The sequence below is a fragment of the Oreochromis niloticus genome, unplaced genomic scaffold, assembly GCF_001858045.2.
Source record: "Oreochromis niloticus isolate F11D_XX unplaced genomic scaffold, O_niloticus_UMD_NMBU tig00000044_pilon, whole genome shotgun sequence".
In the NCBI taxonomy this organism is placed as follows: domain Eukaryota; kingdom Metazoa; phylum Chordata; class Actinopteri; order Cichliformes; family Cichlidae; genus Oreochromis; species Oreochromis niloticus.
This window is the reverse complement of record NW_020327041.1, coordinates 1-11293: the sequence shown is the minus strand read 5'-3', so window position 1 is coordinate 11293 and position 11293 is coordinate 1. Positions and strand designations below refer to the sequence as shown.

At 44.9% G+C, this 11293-nt stretch overlaps 12 non-coding genes across 12 annotated transcripts; all 12 read right to left on the bottom strand.

Annotated features, from left to right (window-relative positions):
- Positions 1–915: 915 nt before the first annotated feature.
- trnai-aau (transfer RNA isoleucine (anticodon AAU)) lies at positions 916–989 on the bottom strand. Its single transcript has one exon. It is a non-coding gene; the product is annotated as a tRNA-Ile (tRNA).
- Positions 990–1653: 664 nt separating this feature from the next.
- trnar-ucg (transfer RNA arginine (anticodon UCG)) lies at positions 1654–1726 on the bottom strand. The gene has a single exon. It is a non-coding gene; the product is annotated as a tRNA-Arg (tRNA).
- A 913-nt stretch (positions 1727–2639) lies between these two features.
- Positions 2640–2713, bottom strand: trnai-aau (transfer RNA isoleucine (anticodon AAU)). Its single transcript has one exon. It is a non-coding gene; the product is annotated as a tRNA-Ile (tRNA).
- A 667-nt stretch (positions 2714–3380) lies between these two features.
- trnar-ucg (transfer RNA arginine (anticodon UCG)) lies at positions 3381–3453 on the bottom strand. The gene has a single exon. It is a non-coding gene; the product is annotated as a tRNA-Arg (tRNA).
- Positions 3454–3796: 343 nt separating this feature from the next.
- trnai-aau (transfer RNA isoleucine (anticodon AAU)) lies at positions 3797–3870 on the bottom strand. The gene has a single exon. It is a non-coding gene; the product is annotated as a tRNA-Ile (tRNA).
- A 1214-nt stretch (positions 3871–5084) lies between these two features.
- trnar-ucg (transfer RNA arginine (anticodon UCG)) lies at positions 5085–5157 on the bottom strand. The gene has a single exon. It is a non-coding gene; the product is annotated as a tRNA-Arg (tRNA).
- Positions 5158–5500: 343 nt separating this feature from the next.
- Positions 5501–5574, bottom strand: trnai-aau (transfer RNA isoleucine (anticodon AAU)). Its single transcript has one exon. It is a non-coding gene; the product is annotated as a tRNA-Ile (tRNA).
- Positions 5575–6655: 1081 nt separating this feature from the next.
- On the bottom strand, positions 6656–6729 carry trnai-aau (transfer RNA isoleucine (anticodon AAU)). The gene has a single exon. It is a non-coding gene; the product is annotated as a tRNA-Ile (tRNA).
- A 497-nt stretch (positions 6730–7226) lies between these two features.
- Positions 7227–7300, bottom strand: trnai-aau (transfer RNA isoleucine (anticodon AAU)). Its single transcript has one exon. It is a non-coding gene; the product is annotated as a tRNA-Ile (tRNA).
- A 668-nt stretch (positions 7301–7968) lies between these two features.
- On the bottom strand, positions 7969–8041 carry trnar-ucg (transfer RNA arginine (anticodon UCG)). The gene has a single exon. It is a non-coding gene; the product is annotated as a tRNA-Arg (tRNA).
- Positions 8042–8952: 911 nt separating this feature from the next.
- Positions 8953–9026, bottom strand: trnai-aau (transfer RNA isoleucine (anticodon AAU)). Its single transcript has one exon. It is a non-coding gene; the product is annotated as a tRNA-Ile (tRNA).
- A 1085-nt stretch (positions 9027–10111) lies between these two features.
- Positions 10112–10185, bottom strand: trnai-aau (transfer RNA isoleucine (anticodon AAU)). The gene has a single exon. It is a non-coding gene; the product is annotated as a tRNA-Ile (tRNA).
- Positions 10186–11293: the final 1108 nt, after the last annotated feature.

The window sequence follows — 11293 nt, the reverse complement described above, 5'->3', positions numbered from 1 at the left end:
CCACGTGGTCTGACAGATGCCCATACTTTTCACGAACGTTCGTTGGAGTCTGTTTGAGCCAACTGCTGGTGTTGGGTTGGTCAGGTGGCTGGTGGATATTGCTTGATTGTTGCTTGAAATAAGTGCATGTCACAGCATTTCTCCCATGTATCATGCTCTTACAAAACGTAGTCCTACCTGCCACATGCACAGTGGATCCACCCACTGAGCCAGAGTATCATCTGCCAATGGAGGTCATAAAGCTTACATGGCCCGATCTGTCACCTGGAAGTTGGCAGAGGTTTTTTTTCTTGGATCCCACCAACAAAATCCACACTCTATCATGAGACAGCACCTTGGATGGCTGCTGGAATGGCCAGTATGGGGATTAACCCATGACTTTGGCGTTATTAGCACCACGCTCTGACCAGCTGAGCTAACCGGCCTACAACTTGTGCCTAAACCAACCCTTTTTTTTTTGACTAATATACCAAAAAGAGGGTGGAAGAACTGTTAAGCACACAGAGAAATGTGTGTACAAGAAATTACTTCAACATAGTGTGTAAAAAAAAGTCCTCTGTTGACTTACAAAAATGCTTTAAGAAGAAATTTGCCACAAAACAATACCTGGTGTGCGTCTTCTAATGTTAGGGTTGATAGGTGAGGATATAAAGCAGCACTTTTTGATGCAGTATGCTGTGTGAGACTTTGGAAATGAGTGATTTATCCAGAAAGTAGCTGGAAAAGTGATTTGGAGATACTAGCTAAGCATGTAATGTGTTTAGTAACGTGTCATGTGTCAGTGAATTTTGTGGTTTGCTGTCATTTGTAGTTGCGTACATCACTCACCTGGAAGCTGGCAGAGGTTTTTTTCTTGGATCCACCAAACAAAATCCACAGTCTATCATGAGACAGCACCTTGGAAGGCTGCTGGAATGGCCAGTATGGGGATTGAACCCATGACTTTGGCGTTATTAGCACCACGCTCTGACCAGCTGAGCTAACCGGCCTACAACGTATGCGTGAACCGACCCTTTTGTTGACTAATATACCAAAAAAGAGGGTGGAAGAACTGTTAAGCACACAAGAGAAATGTGTGTTTACAAGAAATTACTTCAAGCTGTACCAATGAAAGCCAACTCTTGGAAGCTCCCACTGATCAGAAGCCACCTATGCAGTTCAGCTGATGAACAGTGTGGCTGGAGAAACTAACAAAGTCATACTTTAGTAGACTAAAATATGAAAACAGTCGAAAGCACTGTTTCCTAATGAAAATGCTTCAAGAATAGTGGCATGGCTGTGTTTTGAACAAACTCCAACACATACCTTCAACGGGGAGTGAAACAGAGCACACTGGATCTTTTCCAGGTGGAGTTCCACCAACAGCATGCTTCCAAGTTGGGATTTTTTCACCGTGTCGCTTGAGGTCATGGAACGTTATTGACTTTCTATGGTTGCTTCTAAGCCAAGATGACTCGAGCCTGGCACTGATAAGGCCAAGTTCATGGCTTCAGTCCCCAAGCTGGCCATTCGAGCCTCGTTTGAGAACTCGTAGAGTCTCTGTTGAAGGACATGAAATTGACAACAGCGTAGCAATTTTGGATGACATAAAGCATCCTAGGTTGGCCTGCCGTGAACAAACTGGGAAGCGTCCCTGCCCCAAGGACTCACAAGCAACCACGAAGGGACTCGAACCCTCAATCTTCTGATCCGAAGTCAGACGCCTTCTCCGTTAGGCCACGTGGTCTGACAGATGCCCATACTTTTCACGAACGTTCGTTGGAGTCTGTTTGAGCCAACTGCTGGTGTTGGGTTGGTCAGGTGGCTGGTGGATATTGCTTGATTGTTGCTTGAAATAAGTGCATGTCACAGCATTTCTCCCATGTATCATGCTCTTACAAAACGTAGTCCTACCTGCCACATGCACAGTGGATCCACCCACTGAGCCAGAGTATCATCTGCCAATGGAGGTCATAAAGCTTACATGGCCCGATCTGTCACCTGGAAGTTGGCAGAGGTTTTTTTCTTGGATCCCACCAAACAAAATCCACACTCTATCATGAGACAGCACCTTGGATGGCTGCTGGAATGGCCAGTATGGGGATTGAACCATGACTTTGGCGTTATTAGCACCACGCTCTGACCAGCTGAGCTAACCGGCCTACAACTTGTGCCTAAACCAACCCTTTTTTTTTTGACTAATATACCAAAAAAGAGGGTGGAAGAACTGTTAAGCACACAAGAGAAATGTGTGTGTACAAGAAATTACTTCAACATAGTGTGTAAAAAAAAGTCCTCTGTTGACTTACAAAAAAATGCTTTAAGAAGAAATTTGCCACAAAACAATACCTGGTGTGCGTCTTCTAATGTTAGGGTTGATAGGTGAGGATATAAAGCAGCACTTTTTGATGCAGTATGCTGTGTGAGACTTTGGAAATGAGTGATTTATCCAGAAAGTAGCTGGAAAAGTGATTTGGAGATACTAGCTAAGCATGTAATGTGTTTAGTAACGTGTCATGTGTCAGTGAATTTTGTGGTTTGCTGTCATTTGTAGTTGCGTACATCACTCACCTGGAAGCTGGCAGAGGTTTTTTTTCTTGGATCCCACCAAACAAAATCCACAGTCTATCATGAGACAGCACCTTGGAAGGCTGCTGGAATGGCCAGTATGGGGATTGAACCCATGACTTTGGCGTTATTAGCACCACGCTCTGACCAGCTGAGCTAACCGGCCTACAACGTATGCGTGAACCGACCCTTTTGTTGACTAATATACCAAAAAAGAGGGTGGAAGAACTGTTAAGCACACAAGAGAAATGTGTGTTTACAAGAAATTACTTCAAGCTGTACCAATGAAAGCCAACTCTTGGAAGCTCCCACTGATCAGAAGCCACCTATGCAGTTCAGCTGATGAACAGTGTGGCTGGAGAAACTAACAAAGTCATACTTTAGTAGACTAAAATATGAAAACAGTCGAAAGCACTGTTTCCTAATGAAAATGCTTCAAGAATAGTGGCATGGCTGTGTTTTGAACAAACTCCAACACATACCTTCAACGGGGAGTGAAACAGAGCACACTGGATCTTTTCCAGGTGGAGTTCCACCAACAGCATGCTTCCAAGTTGGGATTTTTTCACCCGTGTCGCTTGAGGTCATGGAACGTTATTGACTTTCTATGGTTGCTTCTAAGCCAAGATGACTCGAGCCTGGCACTGATAAGGCCAAGTTCATGGCTTCAGTCCCCAAGCTGGCCATTCGAGCCTCGTTTGAGAACTCGTAGAGTCTCTGTTGAAGGACATGAAATTGACAACAGCGTAGCAATTTTGGATGACATAAAGCATCCTAGGTTGGCCTGCCGTGAACAAACTGGGAAAGCGTCCCTGCTCCCAAGGACTCACAAGCAACCACGAAGGGACTCGAACCCTCAATCTTCTGATCCGAAGTCAGACGCCTTCTCCGTTAGGCCACGTGGTCTGACAGATGCCCATACTTTTCACGAACGTTCGTTGGAGTCTGTTTGAGCCAACTGCTGGTGTTGGTTGGTCAGGTGGCTGGTGGATATTGCTTGATTGTTGCTTGAAATAAGTGGCATGTCACAGCATTTCTCCCATGTATCATGCTCTTACAAAACGTAGTCCTACCTGACACATGCACAGTGGATCCACCCACTGAGCCAGAGTATCATCTGCCAATGGAGGTCATAAAGCTTACATGGCCCGATCTGTCACCTGGAAGTTGGCAGAGGTTTTTTTTCTTGGATCCCACCAAACAAAATCCACACTCTATCATGAGACAGCACCTTGGATGGCTGCTGGAATGGCCAGTATGGGGATTGAACCCATGACTTTGGCGTTATTAGCACCACGCTCTGACCAGCTGAGCTAACCGGCCTACAACTTGTGCCTAAACCAACCCTTTTTTTTTGACTAATATACCAAAAAAGAGGGTGGAGAACTGTTAAGCACACAAGAAATGTGTGTGTACAAGAAATTACTTCAACATAGTGTGTAAAAAAAAGTCCTCTGTTGACTTACAAAAAATGCTTTAAGAAGAAATTTGCCACAAAACAATACCTGGTGTGCGTCTTCTAATGTTAGGGTTGATAGGTGAGGATATAAAGCAGCACTTTTGATGCAGTATGCTGTGTGAGACTTTGGAAATGAGTGATTTATCCAGAAAGTAGCTGGAAAAGTGATTTGGAGATACTAGCTAAGCATGTAATGTGTTTTAGTAACGTGTCATGTGTCAGTGATTTTGTGGTTTGCTGTCATTTGTAGTTGCGTACATCACTCACCTGGAAGCTGGCAGAGGTTTTTTTTCTTGGATCCCACCAAACAAAATCCATGAGACAGCACCTTGGAAGGCTGCTGGAATGGCCAGTATGGGGATTGAACCCATGACTTTGGCGATTATTAGCACCACGCTCTGACCAGCTGAGCTAACCGCCTACAACGTATGCGTGAACCGACCCTTTTGTTGACTAATATACCAAAAAAGAGGGTGGAAGAACTGTTAAGCACACAAGAGAAATGTGTGTTTACATGAATTACTTCAAGCTGTACCAATGAAAGCCAACTCTGGAAGCTCCCACTGATCAGAAGCCACCTATGCAGTTCAGCTGATGAACAGTGTGTGGCTGAGAAACTAACAAAGTCATACTTTAGTAGACAAATATGAAAACAGTCGAAAGCACTGTTTCCTAATGAAAATGCTTCAAGAATAGTGGCATGGCTGTTGTTTGAACAAACTCCAACACATACCTTCAACGGGGAGTGAAACAGAGCAACTGGATCTTTTCCAGGTGGAGTTCCACCAACAGCATGCTTCCAAGTTGGGATTTTTTCACCCGTGTCGTTGAGGTCATGGAACGTTATTGACTTTCTATGGTTGCTTCTAAGCCAAGATGACTCGAGCCTGGCACTGATAAGGCCAAGTTCATGGCTTCAGTCCCCAAGCTGGCCATTCGAGCCTCGTTGAGAACTCGTAGAGTCTCTGTGAAGGACATGAAATTGACAACAGCGTAGCAATTTTGGATGACATAAAGCATCCTAGTTGGCCTGCCGTGAACAACTGGGAAAGCGTCCCTGCTCCCAAGGACTCACAAGCAACCACGAAGGGACTCGAACCCTCAATCTTCTGATCCGAAGTCAGACGCCTTCTCCGTTAGGCCACGTGGTCTGACAGATGGCCATACTTTTCACGAACGTTCGTTGGAGTCTGTTTGAGCCAACTGCTGGTGTTGGGTTGGTCAGGTGGCTGGTGGATATTGCTTGATGTTGCTTGAAATAAGTGCATGTCACAGCATTCTCCCATGTATCATGCTCTTACAAAACGTAGTCCTACCTGACACATGCACAGTGGATCCACCCACTGAGCCAGAGTATCATCTGCCAATGGAGAGGTCATAAAGCTTACATGGCCTGATCTGTCACCTGGAAGTTGGCAGAGGTTTTTTTTCTTGGATCCCACCAAACAAAATCCACACTCTATCATGAGACAGCACCTTGGATGGCTGCTGGAATGGCCAGTATGGGGATTGAACCCATGACTTTGGCGTTATTAGCACCACGCTCTGACCAGCTGAGCTAACCGGCCTACAACGTATGCGTGAACCGACCCTTTTGTTGACTAATATACCAAAAAAGAGGGTGGAAGAACTGTTAAGCACACAAGAGAAATGTGTGTTTACAAGAAATTACTTCAAGCTGTACCAATGAAAGCCAACTCTTGGAAGCTCCCACTGATCAGAAGCCACCTATGCAGTTCAGCTGATGAACAGTGTGGCTGGAGAAACTAACAAAGTCATACTTTAGTAGACTAAAATATGAAAACAGTCGAAAGCACTGTTTCCTAATGAAAATGCTTCAAGAATAGTGGCATGGCTGTGTTTTGAACAAACTCCAACACATACCTTCAACGGGGAGTGAAACAGAGCACACTGGATCTTTTCCAGGTGGAGTTCCACCAACAGCATGCTTCCAAGTTGGGATTTTTTCACCCGTGTCGCTTGAGGTCATGGAACGTTATTGACTTTCTATGGTTGCTTCTAAGCCAAGATGACTCGAGCCTGGCACTGATAAGGCCAAGTTCATGCTTCAGTCCCCAAGCTGGCCATTCGAGCCTCGTTTGAGAACTCGTAGAGTCTCTGTTGAAGGACATGAAATTGACAACAGCGTAGCAATTTTGGATGACATAAAGCATCCTAGGTTGGCCTGCCGTGAACAAACTGGGAAAGCGTCCCTGCTCCCCAAGGACTCACAAGCAACCACGAAGGACTCGAACCCTCAATCTTCTGATCCGAAGTCAGACGCCTTCTCCGTTAGGCCACGTGGTCTGACAGATGCCCATACTTTTCACGAACGTTCGTTGGAGTCTGTTTGAGCCAACTGCTGGTGTTGGGTTGGTCAGGTGGCTGGTGGATATTGCTTGATGTTGCTTGAAATAAGTGCATGTCACAGCATTTCTCCCATGTATCATGCTCTTACAAAACGTAGTCCTACCTGACACATGCACAGTGGATCCACCCACTGAGCCAGAGTATCATCTGCCAATGGAGGTCATAAAGCTTACATGGCCCGATCTGTCACCTGGAAGTTGGCAGAGGTTTTTTTTCTTGGATCCCACCAAACAAAACCCACACTCTATCATGAGACAGCACCTTGGATGGCTGCTGGAATGGCCAGTATGGGGATTGAACCCATGACTTTGGCGTTATTAGCACCACGCTCTGACCAGCTGAGCTAACCGGCCTACAACTTGTGCCTAAACCAACCCTTTTTTTTTTGACTAATATACCAAAAAAGAGGGTGGAAGAACTGTTAAGCACACAAGAGAAATGTGTGTGTACAAGAAATTACTTCAACATAGTGTGTAAAAAAAAGTCCTCTGTTGACTTACAAAAAATGCTTTAAGAAGAAATTTGCCACAAAACAATACCTGGTGTGCGTCTTCTAATGTTAGGGTTGATAGGTGAGGATATAAAGCAGCACTTTTTGATGCAGTATGCTGTGTGAGACTTTGGAAATGAGTGATTTATCCAGAAAGTAGCTGGAAAAGTGATTTGGAGATACTAGCTAAGCATGTAATGTGTTTAGTAACGTGTCATGTGTCAGTGAATTTTGTGGTTTGCTGTCATTTGTAGTTGCGTACATCACTCACCTGGAAGCTGGCAGAGGTTTTTTTTCTTGGATCCCACCAAACAAAATCCACAGTCTATCATGAGACAGCACCTTGGAAGGCTGCTGGAATGGCCAGTATGGGGATTGAACCCATGACTTTGGCGTTATTAGCACCACGCTCTGACCAGCTGAGCTAACCGGCCTACAACGTATGCGTGAACCGACCCTTTTGTTGACTAATATACCAAAAAAGAGGGTGGAAGAACTGTTAAGCACACAAGAGAAATGTGTGTTTACAAGAAATTACTTCAAGCTGTACCAATGAAAGCCAACTCTTGGAAGCTCCCACTGATCAGAAGCCACCTATGCAGTTCAGCTGATGAACAGTGTGGCTGGAGAAACTAACAAAGTCATACTTTAGTAGACTAAAATATGAAAACAGTCGAAAGCACTGTTTCCTAATGAAAATGCTTCAAGAATAGTGGCATGGCTGTGTTTTGAACAAACTCCAACACATACCTTCAACGGGGAGTGAAACAGAGCACACTGGATCTTTTCCAGGTGGAGTTCCACCAACAGCATGCTTCCAAGTTGGGATTTTTTCACCCGTGTCGCTTGAGGTCATGGAACGTTATTGACTTTCTATGGTTGCTTCTAAGCCAAGATGACTCGAGCCTGGCACTGATAAGGCCAAGTTCATGGCTTCAGTCCCCAAGCTGGCCATTCGAGCCTCGTTTGAGAACTCGTAGAGTCTCTGTTGAAGGACATGAAATTGACAACAGCGTAGCAATTTTGGATGACATAAAGCATCCTAGGTTGGCCTGCCGTGAACAAACTGGGAAAGCGTCCCTGCTCCCCAAGGACTCACAAGCAACCACGAAGGGACTCGAACCCTCAATCTTCTGATCCGAAGTCAGACGCCTTCTCCGTTAGGCCACGTGGTCTGACAGATGCCCATACTTTTCACGAACGTTCGTTGGAGTCTGTTTGAGCCAACTGCTGGTGTTGGTTGGTCAGGTGGCTGGTGGATATTGCTTGATTGTTGCTTGAAATAAGTGCATGTCACAGCATTTCTCCCATGTATCATGCTCTTACAAAACGTAGTCCTACCTGACACATGCACAGTGGATCCACCCACTGAGCCAGAGTATCATCTGCCAATGGAGGTCATAAAGCTTACATGGCCCGATCTGTCACCTGGAAGTTGGCAGAGGTTTTTTTCTTGGATCCCACCAAACAAAATCCACACTCTATCATGAGACAGCACCTTGGATGGCTGCTGGAATGGCCAGTATGGGATTGAACCCATGACTTTGGCGTTATTAGCACCACGCTCTGACCAGCTGAGCTAACCGGCCTACAACTTGTGCCTAAACCAACCCTTTTTTTTTGACTAATATACCAAAAAAGAGGGTGGAAGAACTGTTAAGCACACAAGAGAAATGTGTGTGTACAAGAAATTACTTCAACATAGTGTGTAAAAAAAAGTCCTCTGTTGACTTACAAAAAATGCTTTAAGAAGAAATTTGCCACAAAACAATACCTGGTGTGTGCGTCTTCTAATGTTAGGGTTGATAGGTGAGGATATAAAGCAGCACTTTTTGATGCAGTATGCTGTGTGAGACTTTGGAAATGAGTGATTTATCCAGAAAGTAGCTGGAAAAGTGATTTGGAGATACTAGCTAAGCATGTAATGTGTTTAGTAACGTGTCATGTGTCAGTGAATTTTGTGGTTTGCTGTCATTTGTAGTTGCGTACATCACTCACCTGGAAGCTGGCAGAGGTTTTTTTCTTGGATCCCACCAAACAAAATCCACAGTCTATCATGAGACAGCACCTTGGAAGGCTGCTGGAATGGCCAGTATGGGGATTGAACCCATGACTTTGGCGTTATTAGCACCACGCTCTGACCAGCTGAGCTAACCGGCCTACAACGTATGCGTGAACCGACCCTTTTGTTGACTAATATACCAAAAAAGAGGGTGGAAGAACTGTTAAGCACACAAGAGAAATGTGTGTTTACAAGAAATTACTTCAAGCTGTACCAATGAAAGCCAACTCTTGGAAGCTCCCACTGATCAGAAGCCACCTATGCAGTTCAGCTGATGAACAGTGTGGCTGGAGAAACTAACAAAGTCATACTTTAGTAGACTAAAATATGAAAACAGTCGAAAGCACTGTTTCCTAATGAAAATGCTTCAAGAATAGTGGCATGGCTGTGTTTTGAACAAACTCCAACACATACCTTCAACGGGGAGTGAAACAGAGCACACTGGATCTTTTCCAGGTGGAGTTCCACCAACAGCATGCTTCCAAGTCCTCTGGGATTTTTCACCCGTGTCGCTTGAGGTCATGGAACGTTATTGACTTTCTATGGTTGCTTCTAAGCCAAGATGACTCGAGCCTGGCACTGATAAGGCCAAGTCATGGCTTCAGTCCCCAAGCTGGCCATTCGAGCCTCGTTTGAGAACTCGTAGAGAGTCTCTGTTGAAGGACATGAAATTGACAACAGCGTAGCAATTTTGGATGACATAAAGCATCCTAGGTTGGCCTGCCGTGAACAAACTGGGAAAGCGTCCCTGCTCCCCAAGGACTCACAAGCAACCACGAAGGGACTCGAACCTCAATCTTCTGATCCGAAGTCAGACGCCTTCTCCGTTAGGCCACGTGGTCTGACAGATGCCCATACTTTTCACGAACGTTCGTTGGAGTCTGTTTGAGCCAACTGCTGGTGTTGGGTTGGTCAGGTGGCTGGTGGATATTGCTTGATTGTTGCTTGAAATAAGTGCATGTCACAGCATTTCTCCATGTATCATGCTCTTACAAAACGTAGTCCTACCTGACACATGCACAGTGGATCCACCCACTGAGCCAGAGTATCATCTGCCAATGGAGGTCATAAAGCTTACATGGCCCGATCTGTCACCTGGAAGTTGGCAGAGGTTTTTTTCTTGGATCCCACCAAACAAAACCCACACTCTATCATGAGACAGCACCTTGGATGGCTGCTGGAATGGCCAGTATGGGGATTGAACCCATGACTTTGGCGTTATTAGCACCACGCTCTGACCAGCTGAGCTAACCGGCCTACAACTTGTGCCTAAACCAAACCCTTTTTTTTTTGACTAATATACCAAAAAAGAGGGTGGAAGAACTGTTAAGAACACACAGAGAAATGTGTTTACAAGAAATTACTTCAACATAGTGTGTAAAAAAAAGTCCTCTGTTGACTTACAAAAAATGCTTTAAAAGAATTTGCCACAAAACAATACCTGGTGTGCGTCTTCTAATGTTAGGGTTGATAGGTGAGGATATAAAGCAGCACTTTTTGATGCAGTATGCTGTGTGAGACTTTGGAATGAGTGATTTATCCAGAAAGTAGCTGGAAAAGTGATTTGGAGATACTAGCTAAGCATGTAATGTGTTTAGTAACGTGTCATGTGTCAGTGAATTTTGTGGTTTGCTGTCATTTGTAGTTGCGTACATCACTCACCTGGAAGCTGGCAGAGGTTTTTTTTCTTGGATCCACCAAACAAAATCCACAGTCTATCATGAGACAGCACCTTGGAAGGCTGCTGGAATGGCCAGTATGGGGATTGAACCATGACTTTGGCGTTATTAGCACCACGCTCTGACCAGCTGAGCTAACCGGCCTACAACGTATGCGTGAACCGACCCTTTTGTTGACTAATATACCAAAAAAGAGGGTGGAAGAACTGTTAAGCACACAAGAGAAATGTGTGTTTACAAGAAATTACTTCAAGCTGTACCAATGAAAGCCAACTCTTGGAAGCTCCCACTGATCAGAAGCCACCTATGCAGTTCAGCTGATGAACAGTGTGGCTGGAGAAACTAACAAAGTCATACTTTAGTAGACTAAAATATGAAAACAGTCGAAAGCACTGTTTCCTAATGAAAATGCTTCAAGAATAGTGGCATGGCTGTGTTTTGAACAAACTCCAACACATACCTTCAACGGGGAGTGAAACAGAGCACACTGGATCTTTTCCAGGTGGAGTTCCACCAACAGCATGCTTCAAGTTGGGATTTTTTCACCGTGTCGCTTGAGGTCATGGAACGTTATTGACTTTCTATGGTTGCTTCTAAGCCAAGATGACTCGAGCCTGGCACTGATAAGGCCAAGTTCATGGCTTCAGTCCCCAAGCTGGCCATTCGAGCCTCGTTTGAGAACTCGT